The sequence below is a fragment of the Mustela nivalis genome, assembly GCF_964662115.1.
Source record: "Mustela nivalis genome assembly, chromosome: 18".
In the NCBI taxonomy this organism is placed as follows: domain Eukaryota; kingdom Metazoa; phylum Chordata; class Mammalia; order Carnivora; family Mustelidae; genus Mustela; species Mustela nivalis.
In genome coordinates this window covers 57,912,303-57,933,359 of record NC_139037.1, presented here as the reverse complement: position 1 = coordinate 57,933,359, position 21,057 = coordinate 57,912,303, and positions in this window count along the sequence as shown.

Sequence of the window (21,057 nt, the reverse complement as noted above, 5' to 3'; positions counted from 1 at the left end):
CTGGAGATACAGTGTTCAGGGTCCTCAGTCCAGGCTTCCCAGGGCACAGTAGAAGTTTTAGCAGGGAGGGGACTAGCCTGCAAGAGGGTGGCATTACTATTCTCACTGGCAACGGGAGTCCCAGCAGAGGGTAAGAATCTGTGGGATTGGGGCGCCTGGGTGGCTCAGTGGGTTAAGCCTCTGCCTTTGGCTCAGGTCATGATCTCAGGGTCCTGGTTTTGAGCCCTGCATCGGGCTCTCTGCTGAGCGGGGAGCCTGCTTCCCCCCTCTCTCTATGCCTGCCTCTCTGCCTACTTGTGATCTCTGTCAAATAAATAAATAAAATCTTTAAAAAAAAAAAAGCATCTGTGGGATTGGGGTGCCTGGGTGGCTCAGTCAGTTAAGAGTCTGCCTTCAGCTCAGGTCATGGTCCTGGGGTCCTGGGATTGAGTCCCACGTCGGGCTCCCAGCTCAGTGGGAAGCTCAGTGGGAACCCTCTGCCTCTCCCCTTCTGTGCTCACTCACTCTCAAATAAATAAAATCTTTAAAAAAAAAAAAAAAAGCATCCATGGGATTTCTACATGTGCCAGCAGCATGGAGGACTCTAAAAACACAACCGTAGTTGGTGTGGATGTGGCCGTTTTCTCTGTTTCCACTGTGTGAGCTTCAGGGAGAACTCTGGGCTTGGTGCCGGAGGGTCAGAGAGGAGCTCTCTGCTTCCAGTCCTCAGTGCAGGGTGACTGTGCCGGGCCAGCTCTGCTGTCCTGCCAGTTTCGTCTGCAGGAGCCCTCACGAAATAGAAGCAGGTCTGGGGGGTCTGCGCAGGGCTAAGAGGTCCCATGGTGGCCCGGAGACCCTTGGTACCGTTGGCAAGTGTGGACGGAACAGGGACCCCCAGCCGGGAGGGATAGGAGAGAGCTGGGTGTCAGGGTCACAGCCTGGGAAGATGATGGTGAGGGCGTGCGTCACCCGTGGTCTGCCAGCCGAGTGGAGGGTGTTGTGTCCTGTGAACTTGGAAGAAGGCAGGTGCTGCCTCGGGAGCATAGAGGCGACAGGGGCTCTAAGCGGGGGGGGGAGTCCCCGCTTTGTCAGGGTTGCCGCCGGCAGGCCCGGACTGTGCCTGATGCCACGAGGTCTAACTGACACGAGGCGTGGGCTCAGGACACACCCGGGAGAAGCTTGTCCAAGAGCACCCACCGCCCTTCCACCATCCTCCCAGTAGCCTAGGTGAAAAGGTTTGCCACAGTCAGGGAGGCTGAGAGCTGGGGCTGTGAACAAGGCTCATTTTCAAGTTTCAAAGGCGGTCCCTGCCACCAAGGGCGGGGAAATGGGCTGTGGGTAGCATCTGGGAGGAGGGCACATAAAGGTTGGCCCAAGCTGCCCCTGGAGAGCTACAAAGCAGCTGTTTCGGTTTGGGAAGAAGAATGGACAGAATTTGGGGGTGAGTTTTTGAGCACTCTGAGACATCTCGGGGCTGAAGCAGGTGACCGCAGTTTGTGCTCACCAAAGGTCAGGTCTGGAGGCGTGATGGCCTCGTTCAGCTAGTGCATGGAGGAGGACAGGGGGGTCTAAAGTCGACCTGCCTGGTCTTGATTGCAGGGTATGAGGTCATCAATACATGGAACAAAGGGGGGCACCGGGGGCTCAGTCGGTGGAGCATCCAGTTCTTGATTTCTGCTTGGGTTATGATCTCAGGGTGGTGGGATGGAGCCCCTCAGCAGGAGCTCAGCACCGAGCCTGCTTGTGCCTTTCCCTCTGCTTCTCCCCCGCCCCCTCTCTCCCTCTCTATCTCTAAAATACATAAAATACTTATCTAGGGGCACCTGGGTGGCACAGTGGGTCAAGCCTCTGCCTTTGGCTCGGGTCATGATTTGGGGGTCCTGGGATCGAGCCCCGCCTTGGGCTCCCTGCTCAGTGGGGAGCCTGCTTCCTCCCCACCCCCCTGCTTACTTGTGATCTCTGTCAAATAAATAAATAAAAATCTTTTTAAAATATGTATCTATATTGAACAAGGGAGGTGAAGGCTGGGGTAAAGGCTACAAAGTCTAAGGCAGCTTTAAAGAATTGGGAAAATAGAGGGGAATGCTCACAGCACCCCCGAGGGATGCAAGGCCATGTTCCGGCATCTCCCCCTAACGTGGATGCAAAGAGAAATCTCAAGCTGGGAGGCAGTGGGCTGGGAAGAGAGCTGCTCTGGCAAGGATCCGAGTGATGGCAAGGATCTCGGTGACGATGGTGGCTGGGGTCTGGGCCACAGGGTCCCCAGAACATCGCCCATTCCTGGCTCTTTGGTCTTATACAAACTGGTAGATTTGATTCTCTCCTGGATCAAATATTCCTTCCTTTTTCATAGGCAAGATTGGGGTACCAGAGGGCGGAGAAGTAAAGATCAGGACATCCTGTTCTAATAGTCTTGTGGATTCAGTTCCTTATTGTGTACTTGTGGTTGGGGAGAGGGAGAGGGGGAAGGAGCAGGGAGACGGTCCCCCATGAGAAAGCTTCATTTCTTCCCCAGGCAAGGCGTCTGGGTTCTGCGCTTATCAGTCCTCCAGCTGTTTGTGTATGACACCTATAGACTAGCCTGACCTTTTCACCACCACCACCCCCCAAGAATTTATTTTATTATTTATTTAATTTTATATTTCCCCCCAAGATTTTATTTTTAAGTAATCCCTACCCCCCAAGTGGGGCTCGAACACAACTCCCAGATCAAGAGTCAAATGCTCTACCTATTGAGCCAGCCCCCCCCCCCCAAGCTGGGACCTATTTTAAGGCTGAGTCCTCTTCAGAGGAATTTACCTGGGCCTCTATCAGGGAGAGTATGGGGAGAGTAGGAGGTTGGAGGCTCCACGTGAGGGCAGGACCTATAACCATATTTATTACAATATATGGTGCCATTGCATTTATGGAACACTGCTCTACCAGAACGATGATTTGCAGGGTGAGGAGTCTGAAAGACCACCAAGGCCTGGTGGGGTGTAAGGAGGGCCCGAGCATCTCAGGGGGCCCGAGGGAGGCAATGCAACAGGTTGTCCTGAGACTTCGCCGGCATGGGCGAAATTCGAGGTGGAGGCTGGACATGAGTGTCCCCGGCCAGCAGTAGACGCACCCATCAAGAAACCCAGCTCCCATCTAACTTAAGTAGCAGGGGCTCGGGTGGGACTGTGCTTGGCCCACAGAAGGGGGGGCATGGACCCTCTGAGCGCGCTGGGGTCCCTGAACATCGTTAGTTAAGCTTCCTTTTGTTTCCAGTTCAGGGTGTTGTTTGCCCAGTGCCTTGGCCTTGGCCAAGAAGAAGAGAGGGAGGGAGCATGAGCAGGAGGGAGGGGCAGAAAGAGAGGGAGAAGCAGATGTCCCGCTGAGCAGGACTCTGGGATCCTAACCTGAACCACCCAGGTGCCCCTTGACCTTGGCTTCTTGCCATATCTGCAGTGGCCTTGACCCAAGTAGGTGAGGCTCTGCAGTTGGCAGGAGAAACCGGTGAACTTTGAGTTGCTCCTGGGGCCAACTTCTGTTTTTCTGAGGACGCAACCTGCCAGGCCAGCACCGCTGACTTTTAATTCCTTTTTCTTCATGCTCTCCTGCAAGCTGTTTTCAAAGAATCAAGAAGCAGCGTCTGTAACAGCATGGAGAGATGGTAGAGATGGTCCGGACTGGCCAGCCACGCTAGTTTGGATTTGCTTCCTTATAACAGGGGCAAGATTTCCAGCTAAAACCGAAATAAGACAATGCCTGTGTTGGGGGGTTTCTAAGTGTAACGCAGTGTTTCTGAGAAGCCTGTATAGCATGTCTGCAAAGGCTGGGGGTGCTGGCCTTCTGGGGGCCCACAACTGAACCCCCAGCCAGGCTCACCTTTGTAGGGGAAAGGCCTCTAGAATCAGTCCTTGGGCCTTGCCCCAAGGGCGCCCACCTGTGTCACTTCCTGCTCATCTGGAGGAGGGCTGAGAGGGGTTCTGGGCCTCTGTTTCCCCAGGGTGGGGAGTTTTCTCCAGGAGGTCTTGGCCTATAACCACAGACTAATCATGGGTTTTTTATACCCCGTAAGGAAGTGCCCCCAGAAGGACACCCCGTAAAAGCCAGTCAAGCTCCCGAAGAGCGGGTTACAAATGACCACGAATCTCTCCCAACTTTCCAGGTTAGGTGGCGTCTTCTGACAGTGGGAGGAAAGGGGCTTTCGTACTTTAAAAGGTCTGCTGCTGTCCCGGGCTAGAAGCTATGCTCAATGATGCCTTCAGGAAGGGCATCGCATGGGAAGGCCTAAAGCTGATGGTTTTCGATTATGGAGCCCTGGGAAGTAGGAGAAGTCAGCAGCGGCAGCAAGAACCATGTTCCCGGAGCCTCTTCCAAACTAGCTTCCTCTCCACCGGCGCTTTCGGGAATAACCTGCGTCCCCTGGGCCCAGACATCAGGCCAGATGCTTTCAGAAATACTTTCAGGAAAAGGAAAATTCATGCTGGCTTCTGGGTGCTTGAGGGATTTTCTGGGTAAGTCAGAGGAGTTTTAGGGATTAAAAGAATTTGCTGGGGGTGCCTGGGTGGCTCAGTCCTTAGGCGTCTGCCTTCGGCTCGGGTCATGATCTCCGGGTCCTGGGCTTGAGCCCCACATCGGGCTCCTTGCCCGGCGGAAAGCCTGTGTCCTCCTCTCCCACTCTCCCTCCATGTCTCTGTCAAATGAATAAATAAATAAAATTAAAAAAAATAATAAAAGAATTTGCTAAAGAGGTGAGGCCAGATTTGGAAGAGGCAGGTGCGAGAGTGAACCCAGGGGACAGGGTGTTGGGGGTAAAGGGGCACACGAAGAATGGAGGAGGGGAATTTACCATGCACGTGGCTCATAATTTTTGTTCTAAATCTGGTTAGATTTCTGGTACTTAATCTTGTGAAAGGAGCCCCTAAGGCCGGCCCCAGCGCTCTGTGGTGTCCTCTTTTCAGTTCAGTCTTAGGTACTTTTAAAAAACAAAATTCCCCCCAGGAAACTTGGGGGTGTAATCGCCTCTATTAAATGTTTCGTGAATCAGGCAGCATTCCATCCAGCAAGCAGAGGGCAGCTCCACTGAGCTGAAGGAAAGGAAAGGTTTATAAAGGCAGAGAGCGGGCACAAGCTAAGAAGGAGGAGGAGGAGGAAGCAGGGGAGGAGAAAAAGAAGTAAAAGGAGGGGGAGAAGGAGAAAAAAGAAGAAGAGGAGGAGGAAGGGTGGGGAGAAAGAGGAAGGAAGGGAGGAAGGTTTTATAGACGGCTTGGCTCGCTCAAGGTCATCTTCCTAAGGGGACCGGGGTCTCCAGGGATCGCCTCCATTCCCTCTTGGGGCTGGTTAAGGCTACGTTTCTGAGGGGGTTCAAACTGCGGTTAGGTTAAGTATTAAATCTTGATTTCCTGCTGTCAGGGGCATCAAGCGGCTCCAGGATGGGCCCGCGGTTTTCTTTTTAAAGGTACTGATAAGGCATTTGCTGAGGATGAACGCTCGCCAAAATCTTTTCCCAACATGCAGGTTTTTCCAAATCAAAGGCTCCCTCTGTGGCCATTGACAAGTATGCTCCTCAGAGGTATAGCAGGTCCAATAACGACTCAACCCAGTAAGGTCTTCCTTGGAAAGACCCAGAATTAACTTTCCTGAGTCAGAATGAATGTTCAGCAGGAAAACAAGAGGCATCCCCAGGACAGGTGCAGAAGACGTAGTTGCCAAGATCGAAAAGGCCACCCTGGAAGATGGCCAGGGGAGCAGAGTGTCACTGCCACAGGGGATTAAAAGAAAAAAAAAAGGCATTTATTCATGTCTTCGGTCTCCTGCAAAAATGAGTTACCTGTAGTCAGCTGGGACAATGGGCAGGTGATGCTGAGATGGGACTTACCCAGCACCGACAGGGCAACGAGAGTAGAGACGACACAGCCCCTTGGGGACTGGGACCCCTTACTAAGACAAAGTCCCCTGGGGCCTGGCACTGTCTGAAATCCTGCATGTTACTTGGCATCTCGGATCCCTAGCCTGCTGGCTAGGTACTCAACACGAGCAGACAACCTGCGCCATCGGAAACCAGACAGAGCATTCCCAGGGGTTAGAGTCTGGCTCATCTCCTCCAGTTTGGTTTTTTGACTGGTGACCCGCAGCAGGCTGGCGAGAACCACGGACTTGCCAGGCTGTGAAGCCGGCTTGAGCATCAAGGCGGCAGGACCCGTGCCTTTGTCCTGCCCTGGGATGCTCCCTGTGGGTAACGGCACCAGCGACAGACACAGAGGAGCATAGTGGCCATATCTGGAAGGGAAGGGATTGGATACAAGCAGGAGCACCCCAACAAAAATCCCAAGGGCTGCTCCCCCTGCTCCAAAAAGCTGGTTCACACACGTGTGTTCTCAGCTCCTGGCAGTTTCGGAAGGGAAGAAATCGGCAGAGCTTTGGATGACGTGCCTTGTGGAGAGCCAGGAGACCAAGAAGAATCCTCACCCTCTCTGCCTCGCCAGGCCCTGGGGACTCTGCAATGCAGCCTCTGGATTGAGCGGAAGGTTCCAGCCAGCCAGTGACACCGCCTCCCCCTTGCCAGAAACCACAGGAAAGAGAAGTCCTCTCCTATGTTCAGTGGCTGGGTCTGCAAATAAGCTGACAATGGGCAGATTCACAGGAGAAAAGGTGTACGAGTTTAGTATTTTTATTTTTTTAAAGATTTCTGTATTAGAGAGAGAATATTCCAGCAGAATCCCCACTGAGTATGCAACCTGATGCAGGGCTCGATCTCATGACCCATGAGATCATAACCTGAGCCAAAACTGAGAGTCTAATGCTTAATGGACTGAGTCATTCAGGCACTCCCAGATTTATTAATTTCTAATTTCACATACATGGGAGTATCAAAAAAGTCTGTTTTTTAACAGTGGTCAATTGTTTAAAAAAAAAAAAAGTTCAGTTATTTCAGCAGGGGTGTCAAGAGCATTCCATAGGGAAAGGATGGTCTTTTTGGCAAATGGGGCTGAAAACGCTGGGTATTCACATGTCCCCCTAAAAAAGGGAAGGTTGGTTCCTCACCTTCTACGATGTCCAAAAGTTAAAACTAGTCCAAGACCTAAGGGAAGAGCTAAAACCACACAATTGTTAGATCAATCATTGTGAAGATGAGAGAACAATCATAGCTTCAAAAAAACTATTAGGAGGGACGCCTCGGTGGCTCAGTCAGTTAAGGTGCTGCCTTTGGTTCAGGTCACGATCCCAGGGTCCTGGGATCAAGTCCTGCGTCAGGCTTCTTGCTCCTCGGGGAGCCTCCTTTTCTCTCTGCCTCTGCCTGCCACTCTGCCTGCTTGTGTGCACTGTCTCTCTCTGACAAATAAATAAATAAAATCTTAAAAAAAAAAAAACTTTTAGAAAACACAGGGGGAGACCATCATGACATTGGATTTTGCAAGGATTTCACAGATAGGACACCAAAAGTGCAGGCAATAAATAGATACATTGGCCTTTATCAAAATTAGACACTTTTGTTCATCAAAGGACACTCTCAGCAGAGTGAAAAGGTAACCCACAGAACGGAAGAAAGTATTCACAAATCTTATATATGGTAGGGGATTAGTATCCAGAATATATAAAGAACTTCTACAACCCAACAACAACAAAAATCAACTCAAATATAGCCAAAAGACTTGAATGGACGTTTCTCCAAAGAAGATGTACAAATGGCCAATAAGTCCATGAAAAGATGTGCATCAGGGAAATGCAAATCCAAGCACAGTGGGAGGGGCGCCTGGCTGGCTCAGTCAGTGGTGCACAAAACTCTTGATCTTGAGGTCTTGAGTCTGAGCCCTGAGGTTGGTAGAGAGGTTACTTAAAAATAAAATCTTTAAAAAAAAAAAAAGCACAACAGGATACCACTTCACACCCTCCAGGATGATTATTAAGAAAAACAAAACCAGAAAATGACAAATGTTGGCAAAGATGTGGAGAAATTGTACCCCTCAAGCATTGTGGTGGGAATGTAAAACGGCACAGCCACTGTGGAGAAGAGTGTGGGGGTTCCTCAGTTAAATATAAAAGGACCATATGGTCCAGGAACTCCATGGTGAGGTCTTTGCCTCAGAACAGTTGGAACCAGGGGCTCAAACGGATGCTTGCCCACAAATGTTCATAGTAGCTTTGAATACGGTGGCCCAAAAGGGGAAAACAACCCAATGTCCAGCAACAGATGAATGAAAAAATAAAATGGGGTCTAGCCTTACAAGGAAATTGTATCCAGCCTTAAAAGGGAGTGGAGTTCTGGAACATTCCACAACAAATGAACAAATGAAAACTACACTAAGCGAATAAGCCAGACGTTAAAGGACAGATAACGTATGATTTCTCTCACATGAGACATCTAGAATTGGCAAAGTCATTGAGACAGAAAGCCGAAGAAGGGTTATCAGGGGCTGGGGGAAGGAAGAATGGAGAATAACTGTTTAATAGACCCAGAGGTTCTGTTTGGGATGATGGAATATTTCTGGATCCGAATAGTGGTGATGACACAACACTGAATATTAATGTAGCAGAATCGTACCCCTGAATAGAGTTAAGGTGGTAAATTTCATGGTGTGTATATTTACACTAAGAATAATAAACACTAAGAACAGTGGGGGAAAAAATAGCATCTGGAAACAGGAAATGAGGAGCCAGGTCACATGGGAGGCCATTGTAAGTGGTGTGGCTTTAACTCAGCCTGAGCAGAAAATCTGGAGGTCAAGTTTTTCCGACAAACTGTGTGTTGGCCAAACTCTTGTCATTGGTGTTGTCAGATCAGGGCCCCAATAGCAGCCATGTGAGCGCAAAAGGCATCTGTCCCACCATGGCACCCTGAGCCCCGGCAGGGCAGGGCGGTATCTTGGCCACTGCCCCCAAGTCCAGGGCCAGGCACAAAGATGCTGAGCAAGTGTTTGTTGAGTGAATGAACACCCTTCACACCATCACACAGCATCCACCTCTGAAGTGCGTGGAGCTGTGGAGATCATGGTGTCCAGCCTCCCTCCAAAGCTGATGGACGCTCAGTCCCACGTCCTCTGTTGCCCTCAGACATGCAGGCTGAGAGGGTCGGGTCTCTTTGGAGGGGAAGGGTGTTGAGGGCAGAAGGGTCAGTGTGAGCAAAGGCCCAGAGGCAGGAAATTTCAGGGGTCACTTTTGGGGCTAGATGACTTGTCTGCTTTAGGGGAGGCCAGAAGGTACAGCTGAAGACTCAGGAAGGAGCCAGGCCACTCAGGGCCGGGGTAGGGAGCATGGTTTTTTCCCAAGGGCCCTGGGGAGTCAAAGCAGGTTCTGAGCAGGAGAGGAGAGGTGGGGGCATACCTGTGCTTTGGAAAGAGCCCTCTGGTTGCGGAGTGGAGGGTGGCGGGGACACCACCTGGCAAAGAGCAGGCGTATCTGGAATGAATGTACGACGGAGGGAAGGAAGGAACACAAATTACTGAGAAGGACAGTGAGTCATCACTTACATCATTGCGCATGACAGTGAAAGCCTTTCCTGGGCACTTGAGGCCCCATGATCCGGTCCCTTGCCCTCCTGGCTGAACTGCTGTACAACCAGCAGCACTGCCCAGGGCGTGCTGGATTCCATGCTGTTCTTTAAACTGCCAGCCTTTGCACCAGGGCCTTTGCACGTGCTGTTCCGTCTTCCTAGAATACTCTTTCCAAGAGCACTGCAAGCCGGCAGGTGTTGGCTTTTCTGTTTTGCTCTCCTGTGTCCACGGCACCGAGGACCCTGTGCAATACTCAGCACAGTGGATTTGTGGAATTGGTGAATAAATGAATGAGTGAGGTCTGCACATCCACCTTATCAGGAGAAACCTGAATGCACTGGAGCCGTGGGCAGAGGAGGCAGGTGCAAGAGCCAGAGGGCCTGGGAAAGTTCTGGAAGTGGGGGGCAGGATGGGACTGTATGGGGCATGGCCTGGGGCGTGGCTATGGCAGAAGCATGGAGAGGAGGGGTGTGTGTGTGTGTGTGTGTGTGTGTGTGTGTCCCGCATCCGGACCAGGGAAGGGGAGGTGGGTAGGGGGATGGGCACGTGGGTGGGGTTGAACCGGGAATGGGGTGGGATGAATGCTGGGGTGCAACTGGATTCCAGCAAAAGGCCTGGCTCCCTTGGCCCCCTTCCCAGAGCAGCTTTGTGGCAGGATCCGTCCTTCAGGACGACTTTATCCAGGGCTTGGAGATCTGTGGGACCACTGAGGCAGGACTGAAGGACCTGGAGATTGGGGAATTGGGTATGTCTCCATGCCCATTCCGAGGAGCCCTGCCCTTACCTACCTCCTTGTCACCCTGACCCAGAGCCCTCTTGTGGTCACCTTCCCTCTGCCCCTACCCGGTCTCCCTGAGACTGTTGGAGTGACACAAGCTATCTGTTCTCTCTCCCCCAGTGAAGAGTGTGACCTGCGGTATACACCAGCTGGAAAAACTGCTCCTGTGTGAGACCGCCAGAGCGAGTACACAGCTCTTCTTGCTTACGCTGCTGCCCTCTGTTGGAAAACCCACGCAGTCCTCTAGCTTTGTCAGAACTAGGCAACTCTGTTGCCTTCCGCTGGGAAATTATTTTATTTTATTTTTTTTAAGATTTTATTTATTTATTTGACAGAGAGAGATCACAAGTAGGCAGAGAGGCAGGCAGAGAGAGAGAGAGGAGGAAGCAGGCTCCCTGCTGAGCAGAGAGCCCGATGCGGGACTCGATCCCAGGACCCTGAGATTCCAGGGGCCTGGGAAATTATTTTAAAAAGCATCACAATTGTGCGATGTTCAGGGCGCAGAGGAAGTCCCTTTCCATGGAGCACCCTTGTGCAGTGCCCAACCCGCACAACTGTTCAAGCTGAGTCAGGTTCTGCCCTTTTACATTCCTTGGTGCTAACTTTCAGGGGGGCGATGACCCCCATGCGAAAACGAGTACCCACCCAACATTTGGAGCATGTGATTTTCTAGGTTTTTATTTGGGATCATTCTTGCATGGCTTCTTTTCTCCTAATCACCTGTACACATAATTCCCCATTCCTACTGAGCCAGCTAGGCACCACTATTTCTGTTATTTTTTTTTTAATTTAAAATATTTTTTTTTATTTATTTATTTGGCAAAGAGAGGGAGAGAGATCACAAGTAGACAGAGAGGCAGCAGAAAGAGAGAGGGGGAAGCAGGCTCGCCGCTGAACAGAGAGCCGGACGTGGGGCTTGATCCCAGGAACCAGAGACCATGACCTGAGCCAAAGGCAGAGGCCCAACTCACTGAGCCACCCAGGCGTCCCTGTTGTTATTATTTTTTAATCAAAATTATAAAGAGTCAAATAATTCCAAGGGTTGTTAATGAACACAGCATTCTCCTTTCTTCTTTCCTGTTCCGGAGAGCAGAGTTTCTCAACATTTGTCCTACTGACATTCGGGACCAATGACTCCTTGTTCTGGGGGCTGTCCGTGCATTGTAGGATCCCTGGCCTCTACCCACTAGAACTGATATGTTTATAGTATCCATCTTGATTTTTCAGTTTTAGCCACATTAGTGATTACTCACAATGGAAGATAAGGATTATTTCCTGTTCACAGACACCTGTGCCCACACCACAAACGCACACCTTCCCCAGCTTCCCATCCTCCACTTTATTTCACAGATGTGGCTGCATCACATAACGCAGTGTTTGCAGATGAAAATGCTGTCCATGGCCAAGTCCCATGGTGGACTATGATGATCTTTTCCTATCTTTAACAACTTTTTATTCTCCCTGGAGTTAGTCATTGCCTTCCGTCTTGCTTCTGTCTGGACTGGTTACCTTCTGTGCTGCAAATCCTGGGACTTCCCCTTCTCTCTTTCCTAGGAAGCCCCTGTGTTCATGTGTCATATGAAATACCACAGCAGTTTTTGGTTTTTGCCCTCATGTTGTTGGAGCTTACCCTCCAGTAGCCTCCTGATAAAGGATGTGTGGGTGGAGATACGTCAGCCTTGTTTTTCTACCAATTATGTGACTTTGGTAAATTACTTCATTTCTCTTAGCCTCAGTTTCAGAGCTATAAAATGGGAATAAATGTTTTTGCTGTTTTGACAATGGGATGAAATAATGAACATTAACCTAGGTTGTAGGCTCTATAAGCGTTGGCTGCTACTGTCAGATGTAGACCAAACAGAAGATCAACACGGTTTTAAATTTTTTAATTTTAAATATTATTTCAGAAGTAAAGCATACACTCATTTTATAAAATTCAGAAAGAGGCTAGCTGTGTATTCTTCTGGAATTAGAGGAAATTGTTTGAGACTAACCATGCAAATGAGAACAGTTAGGAAGGCTGGATAAAATATATATTTTTAAAGATTTATTTATTGGAGCACCTGGGTGGCTCAGTCAGTTAAGTGTCTGCCTTTGACCCAGGCCAGGATCCCATGGTCCTGGGGTTGAGTCCTGCATTAGGTTCCCTGCTCTGCAGGGAGCCTGCTTCTCCCTCTGCCTCTGCCTCTCTCTCTCTCTCTCATGAATAAATAAATAAAATCCTTTTTAAAAAAAGATTATTTATTTATGTACTTGACAGAGAGAGAGAGAGATCACAAGCAGGCAGAGAGGCAGGCGGGGGCGGGGGGAAGAGGCTCCCCACTGAGCAGAGAGCCCATGCGGGGTTCAAACCCAGGACCCTGGGATCATGACCTGAGCGGAAAGCAGAGGCTTTAACCCACTGAGCCACCCAGGTGCCCCTAAAACCTTTTTTTAAAATAAAATATTAAGTTATTTAAGAGAGAGGGCATGAATAGGAGGGGCAGAGAGGGAAAGAAAATCTCAAGCAGACTCCACAGTGTGCACAGAGCCCAGGGAGGTTCTTGATCCCACAACCCTGAGGTCATGACCTGAGCTGAAACTAGGAGTCAGCCACTCAACCGACTGTGCCGCTCAGGTACCCCTGGGTAAACTATTTTAAAAATAACTATCTCAGAGACCCTGGCTGGCTCCGTTGGTACAGCGTGTGACTTTTGATCTCACGATCATGAGTTCGAGCCCCCCACTGGGTTTCGATATTTACTTAAATAAATAAACTTAAAAAGAAAATGATCTTTAGGGGCGCCTGGGTGGCTCAGTGGTTAAGCCGCTGCCTTCGGCTCAGGTCATGATCTCAGGGTCCTGGAATCGAGTCCCGCATCGGGCTCTCTGCTCGGCAGGGAGCCTGCTTCCTCCTCTCTCTCTCTGCCTGCCACTCTACCTACTTGTGATTTCTCTCTGTCAAATAAATAAATAAAATCTTTAAAAAAAAAATGATCTTTAAAAAGTTGTTTAAAACAAAACACTGAAGACATCTCAGAACTACAAAAGCAACGAAGATTCGCAGCACCAAGATTGGAGGGAGGAAAGAGTCCAAGAAAGGCAAATCTGACATTTGGAGCAGCATTTCCCTTCCAGGAGGCTGAGCGTTTAAGAAGCGAACCAGAACTTTCAACATACTGTCAGTGCCACACAAATACTGGAGTTCAAAGCTTTGGAAAATACCCAAGGCTTTGGTTTGGACCCTGAGTCTCAAGCGTTAGGGTAAAGCGGAAACACACTAGGTTTCACAGGAACTGAAGCCGGGTTTCAAATGATCTCCATCCCAAAAGGATTAAGGGGATGTGGTACGTTAGCGCCCCCTAGTTTAGCCGCCGGGAAGAAGCCAAACGCACATGCGCACCGCAGAACCCCCCCTGTCTTTTTATAGAAAAAAGGATACAGCCCAGAGCCTCCAATTACCAATGCGTTTCTTTATACTAAACACCCAACAACTCAGCAAAATCAAGAATAATAGAAGAAACATCATGACTGGGAACAAAAGAAATAGTAGGTCAAGGTAAACAGGTCCCCAAGTGACCAAGATCATGGAAATATTGGCATAGTTTTTTATTTTAATTGTGATAAGAGATGTATAACATAAAAATTATCAGGGGCGTCTGGGTGGCTCAGTGGGTTAAGCCTCTGCCTTCAGTTCAGGTCATGATCTCAGGGTCCTGGGATCGAGCCCCGCATCGGGCTCTCTGCTCAGCAGGGAGGCTGCTTCCTCCTCTCTCTCTGCCTGCCTCTACCTATTTGTGATCTCTGTCTGTCAAATAAATAAATAAAATCTTTTTTAAAAATTATCAGTTTTTAAAGATTTTATTTATTTATTTATTTGACAGAGAGATCACAAGTAGGCAGAGAGGCAGGCAGAGAGAGAGGGAGAAGCAGGCTCCCCGCTGAGCAGAGAGCGCTACGCGGGGCTCCATCCCAGGACCCCGGAATCATGACCTGAGCCAAAGGCAGAGGCTTAATCCACTGAGCCACCCAGGCGCCCCTAAAAATTATCATTTTTAACAGTTTTAAAGTGTGCAACCCAGCGGCATGAAGTACATTAACAGTGTTGCCCGGACATCACTACTCTCTATTTCTAGAGCTTTCTTATCAAACAGAGACTCTGGACCTAGTAAGCGGTAATCCCCATTCTTCCCTACTCCTGACCCTGGGTAGCCTGTAGTCTACCTTCTGTGTCTGTGAACTCGCTGACCCTGGATCCCTCAAACAGGTGGAACCGTAGACTACTTTTCCTTTTCTGTCTGGCTCATTTTACTTAGTGTAATGTTCCCAATTTCATCCATGCTGTGGCGAGTATAGGAACTTCTTTGCTTTTATTTTCTTTATGTTTTCTTTCTTTCTTTCTTTCTTTCTTTTATTTTCAAGGAGGCTCCATGCCTATGTGGGGCTTGAACTCACCACCTTAAGATCAAGAGTCACATGCTGGGGCACCTGGTTGGTTAAGCATCTGAGTCTTGATTTCAGCTCAGGTCATGATCTCAGGGTCATAAGATCAAGCCCTGTGACGGGCTCTGCGCTAAATGTATGTCATGTGAAATTTACAATTTGACTGTATTTAACAGTGTGGTTCAGTGGCATTGGGTACATTCACACTGTCCTGAAACCATCACCACCACCCCTCCCCAGAACCTTCTCAATGTCCCATGCTTAAGTGTTGTTCTCATGGAACAACAACACCCCATTCCTCCATACCCCCAGCTCCTAGAAACCACCATACCACTTTCTGTCTTTATGCATTTGACTACTCTCAGTACCTCGTGCAAGTGGGATTGTACCGTATCTTCCCTTTTGTGCCTGGCTTATTTCATTTAGCATATTTTCAAAATCCATCCATCTTGTAGCACGTGCCACAATTCCCTTCCTTTTTAAGGCTGAAGAATATTCCATTGTATGTATGTATCAGTGTTTACAAGGGGTATCGGTCTGTGGATCTGTTTTCTTATAGAGTCTGTCTGGCTTTGGTATCCGGGCAATGCTGGCCTCAGAATAAGTTAGGAAGTTTTCCACTCCTCTTCAGTTTTTGGGAAGAGTTTGCGAAGGTTTGGTGTTATTTCTTCTTTTAATGTTTGGTAGAATGTATCAGTAAAGCCAGCTGTCCTAGGATTTTCTTTCTTGGGAAGTTTTTGACTACTGATTCAGTCCCCTTTCTAGTTAGAGTTTTACTTGAGTTTTGTGTTTCTTTGTGATACAGACATGGTAGGTTTCATGTTACTAGGAATTTGTCCGTTTCATCTAGATTGTCCAGTTTGTTGCTGTTCATAGTGCTCGCTTATCATTCTTCTGTTTCTGCAGAATCAGTAGTAATGTCCCATCTTCGTTTCTGAGTTTTAAGATTTCAGTGTTTTCTCTTCATTTCTTAGTCAATATAGATAAGGGTCAATTTTCAAATAACCAACAATTGGTTTCATTGATTGGCTTTATTATTTTTCTATTCTTTATTTTTCTCTGCTCTAAACTTTTTTTTTTCCTTCTCTTAGCTTTTTTTTTTTTTTTTTTTTTTTAAAGAATGTATTTCTTTGGGGTGCCCAGATGGCTCAGTTGGTTAAGCAACTGCCTTCTGCTCAGGTCATGATCCCAGGGTCCTGGGATCGAGTCCCACATTGGGCTCCCTGCTGAGCAGGGAGTCTACTCCTCCCTCTGCCTGTTGCTCCCCCCTACTTGTGCTCTCTCTCTCTGTCAAATAAATAAAAATAAAAATTTAAAAAGATTTTATTTATTTATTAAATAAATAAATTTATTAAATAAATATTTATTTATTTATTTATTTGACAGAGAGAAACACAGCAAGAGAGGGAACACAATCAGGGGGAGTGGGAGAGGGAGAAACAGGCCTCCTGCTGAGCAGGGAGACTGATGCGGAGCTTGATGTCTGGACCCTGGGATTATGACCTGAGCCAAAGGCAGACCCTTAACGATGAGCCACCCAGGCACCCCCTTCTTTTAGCTTTGAATTAACTTGTTCTTCTTTGTCTAGTTCCTTGAGTTATAGTTATTAATTTGAGGTCCATTTATTTTTTAAAGATTTTTATTTATTTTTTTGTCAGTGTGCACAAGCAGGGGGATTGGAAGGCTAGGGAGAATCAGGCTCCCCACTGATCAGGGAGGCCAATGCAGAACTCCATCCCAGGACCTTGAGATCATGATCTGAGCTGAAGGCAGATGCTTAACTGACTGAGCCCCCCAGACACCCCCCTTTTTTCTTTTTTAATGTAAGCATTGATAGCCTGTAAATTTCCTCCTTAACAATGATTTCACTACATCCCATAAATTTTGGTATGTTGTTTTTATTTTTACTTTATTTGTCTCTACATATTTTTACATTTCCTTTATGATTTCTTCTTTGACCCATTAGTGTTTAAGAGCTATAGATGTTCTTCATATATTATAGATATTAATCTTTTATGACATGTATGATTTGCAAACATTTTCTACCATTTTCTGAGTTGGCTTTTCACTCTGTTGATTGTGTCTTTTAATTCACAAAAGGTCTTAATTTCACTAAAGTACAGTTTATCTGTCTTTGTTTTGCCACTTGTACTTTTGCTGTCATAGCCAAGAAATCATTGCCAAAGCCAATGTCATGAAGCTTTCCCCCTATGATTTCTGTTAAGAGTTTTATGATTTTAGCTCTTATATTTAGGGTTTTGATCCATTTTGAGTTTGTGTTTATTATGTTTTGCTCCTTATATTTGGGGCTCTGATGGAACTCTGTATATAATTGTTTTTTGTTTTTTGTTTTTTTTTAAGATTTTATTTATTTATCTGACAGAAAGAAACCAAAAGTACACTGAGAGGCAGGCAGAGAGAGAGAGAAGGAAGCAGGCTCCCTGCTGAGCAGAGAGCCCTATGCGGGACTCGATCCCAGGACCCTGAGATCATGACCTGAGCCGAAGGCAGCGGCTTAACCCACTGAGCCACCCAGGCGCCCTATAATTGTTCTTTTTTAAGATTTTATTTATTTAGTTGACACAGAGAGAGAGATCACAAGTAGGCAGAGAGGCAGCCAGAGAGAGGGAGAAGCACTCCTTGCTGAGCAGAGAGCCCGATGTGGGGCTCGATCCCAGGGCCCTGAGATCCTGACCTGAGCTGAAGGCAGAGGCTTAACCCGCTGCACCACCCGGAGAAAAAGAATCTTAAGCAGCCTGTATGCTGAATGCAGAACACAATGCAAGTTTCTATCCCACAGCCCCGAGATCATGACCTGAACCAAAATCAAGTCAGTCACTTAACCCACCAAGCCACCCGGGTGCCCCACAACTTTATTTTCTAGTGTTGTTGTTTTTTCTTTCTTTTTTTCATGTCAGCCTGAAAGACTCCCCTTAGCACTTCTTGTAGGGCAAGTCTACTGGTCATGATCTCCCTTAGCTTTTGTTTATCTCAGAGTGTTTTATTTTTCCTTAGTTCTTGAAGGATAATTTTGCTGGATGTGGAATTCTTGGTTGACAGGTGTTTTTCACTTTCGTTTTTGTTTTTAGGATTTTAAATATGTCATCCCACTGTTTTCTAGCCTCCGTGGTTTTTGATGAGAAATCATCTGTTAACCCTATTGCAGACTGTTGGTGTGTGACACGTCAGCTCTTGCTGTTTTAGGATTTTTCTTCATCCTCATGTTTTCACAGTTTGACTACAATTTATCTTAATGTGGATCTCCTTGATTTTTATCCTGGTTAGTATTTGTTGAACTTTGTGAATACGTGTCTTTCATCAGTTCAGGAAGTTTTCAGTCATTATTTCTTCAAATTTATTTCTGCTCTTTTCTCGCTCTTCCCTCCTTTATAGAGAGTCTGTGATATGTGTCCTGTCTCTTGGTGTTCCACAGTCCTTCGGGCTCTGTTCATTGTTCTGTTTCCTGTTTTGTTCTTCAGGCTGCCTACTTTCAAGAGTCTTTGTCTTCAAGAATGCTCACTTTTTCCCCCATCTGCCAAAATGTGCTGTTGAACTCCCCTTCATGATTTTTTTTTTTTCATTTCAGTTATTGGACTTTTCCAGCTAGAGAACTTCTGTTTGCTTCCTATTTATAATTGCTCCCTCTTTATTGCTATTTTCATTTTGTGCCTGTATCATTTTCCTGATTTACATTAGTTTTTTGTCTGTGGTTTTCTTTAGCTCACAGAGCATATTTAAGACTGTTGACACAATATATTTAACTAACAGTTCCAGTGTCTAGGTTTCCTTGGGACGGTGTCTGTGAAATTAGCAGGGGTTTTTTGTTTGTTTGTTTGTTTTGCTGTTAACGGGTGATACTTTCCTCCTCCTTTGTATGTTTTGTAATTTTTTGTTGTTGAAAACTGGACACTCTGAATATTATATGTTAATTCCTGAAATCCGACTTTAATACTCCTCAAAGATTGCTGAATTTTGCTTATTGAGGCTGGAGGTATTTGATTTTTCACCAAAATATTTTCATCCAGTGTGTATGTGGTGTTGTGTGTGGTCACTGACATTTCTGTTCCATTACTTCCGCAATCATCTAGTGACCTGACAAAGATTTCCGGAAGTGTCCGTCTCCAAAAGTGGGGGAGAGGTAGTGCCTTTCTTTTTTTTTTTTTTTTTTTTTTTGCCTTTTTAGATATTCTGATAGAGTCTTCCAAGGGAAGATGCTGCCTGTGAGAGAGCCAAAGCCACGGGAGTGTCTGTACCCATCCCCCAGGATATTACCACACTAACCAAAAGGCACAACACCAGAGTTTTGGAGGACAAGGTCCTTACTGCCCTCCCTAGCCAGCCATTCCAAGAATATAGAATGCTATTTCCACAACTACTGTGCTGAATCTGTTCAAGAAATTGAATCCAGGGACTCCTGGGTGGCTCAGTCAGTTAAGCATCTACCTTCAGCTCAGGTCATGATCCCAGGTCCCTGCGAGCGAGTCCCACATCGGGCTTCCTGCTCTGTGGGGAACCTGCTTCTCCCTCTCCCCCTGCTCCCTCTCTCCCTCTCTCTTACTGTCTCTCTCTCTTTCTCTCAAATAAATAAATAAAATATTTAAAAAAAAAAGAAATTGAATCCATACTATAAAACTCCTCACAATAATAGTCTTCAAGGGGCCATGTGTGGACCCATACAGGGATGAGAGCTTCTCAGGAGCTAGAAATCCTGTTGGGGGGGGGGGGTTGTGGGGTTTTTTTGTTTGTTTGTTTGGTTGGGTTTTTTTGGATGCTAGGGGCACCTGGGTGGCTCAGTGGGTTAAGCCTCTGCCTTCAGCTCAGGTCATGGTCACAGGGTCCTGGGATCGAGCCCCACATCAGGCTCTCTGCTCAGTAGGGAACCCGCTTTCTCCTCTCTCTCTGCCTGCCTCTCCGCCTACTTGTGATCTCTCTGTCAAATAAATAAATAAAATATTTTTAAAAAATTCTGGATGCCAGTTCTATGGCTGTATCCAGTTTGAGGTTTAATAAAGATCTTATCCAACTCTTTCAAAGACTAGGAAAAGAGTAATACCTTCAAATGCATTCTATGAGGGCATATAGCCATCACACCAAAATCCAACAAAGAAGCTCCGAGAAAGAAAAATTAGAGCCTGATATCTTACGGGAACATAAGTGCAAGTATCCTAGTCAAAATAATTAGTTGACGACAGCCTGTGATATACAAAAAGAATTACATATCACGGTCAAGTGCTCATTGTTCCAGGAGTGCAAGGATGATTCAGAACATTAAAACCAGTCTAAATAATTCACCGTGTTAACAGGAAAAAGGTCAAGAAAAACCATATGATCATCTGAGTAGACACAGAAAAAAGTCAGAATTAATTCCTTTTTATTTTTATATTTTTATTATTATTTTTTTATTTTTAAAGATTTTATTTATTTATTTGACAGACAGAGATCACAAGTAGGCAGAGAGGCAGGCAGAGAGAGAGAGAGAGAGAGGGAAGCAGGCTTCCTGCGGAGCAGAGAGCCTGATGCGGGGCTCGACCCCCGGACCCTGAGATCATGACCCGAACCGAAGGCAGCAGCCCAAACCACTGAGCCACCCAGGCGCCCCAATTAATTCCTTTTTAAAATATTTTATTTTATTTATTTATTTGACAGAGAGTGAGCACAAGCAAGTGGAGTAGCAGGCAGAGAGAGAGAGGGAAGCAGGCTCCCTGCTGAGCAGAGAGCCCAATGTGGGGCTCCATCCCAGCACCCTGAGAGCATGACCTGAGCCGAAGGCAGTTGCTTAACCAACTGAGCCACCCAGGCACCCCAAGAATTAATTCTTAAGAGCTGACATACCTTCATTATTTTTTAATTAACTCTACTGGACGCCTGGGTGGCTCAGTCAGTTAAGCATCTACCTTTGGAGTCTCAGGTTCAAGCCCCACATCAGGTTCCCTGGTCTCTGCCCTTCTCCCTATTCCTTCTCTCTCTCTCTCACTCACTCACTCCCTCTCTCTAATAAATAAAATCTTTAAAAAATTAATTTATAATTATTATTATTTTAATCATCTCTCTGCCCAATGTGGACCTCAGACTCAGAATCCGAGGATCCGGAGTTGCTCCCTCCTCCAGCGGAACCAGCCAGGCGCCCCGCCTTCGTTATTTTTTAAGAAGCAAACTGGAAATAGAAGCAAACTGCCTCAATCTGATCAACAGTTTCCAAAAAACCCGCAGCTGGCGTCAGACCCTGCGGTGACGCGGCAAGCGCTTTTTTTTGTGAGGCTGGGGACAATACAGGATTTCTGCTCTGATCTCTTCTAGAACATTTTATGGCAGGTCCTAGTGGTGGAATAAAGTCAAAAAGTAAAGCAAACTCACGAGGCTCAGGAAAGGAAGAAGTACAATTGTCATTATTTGCAGATGACAAGACCAAGTATGTGG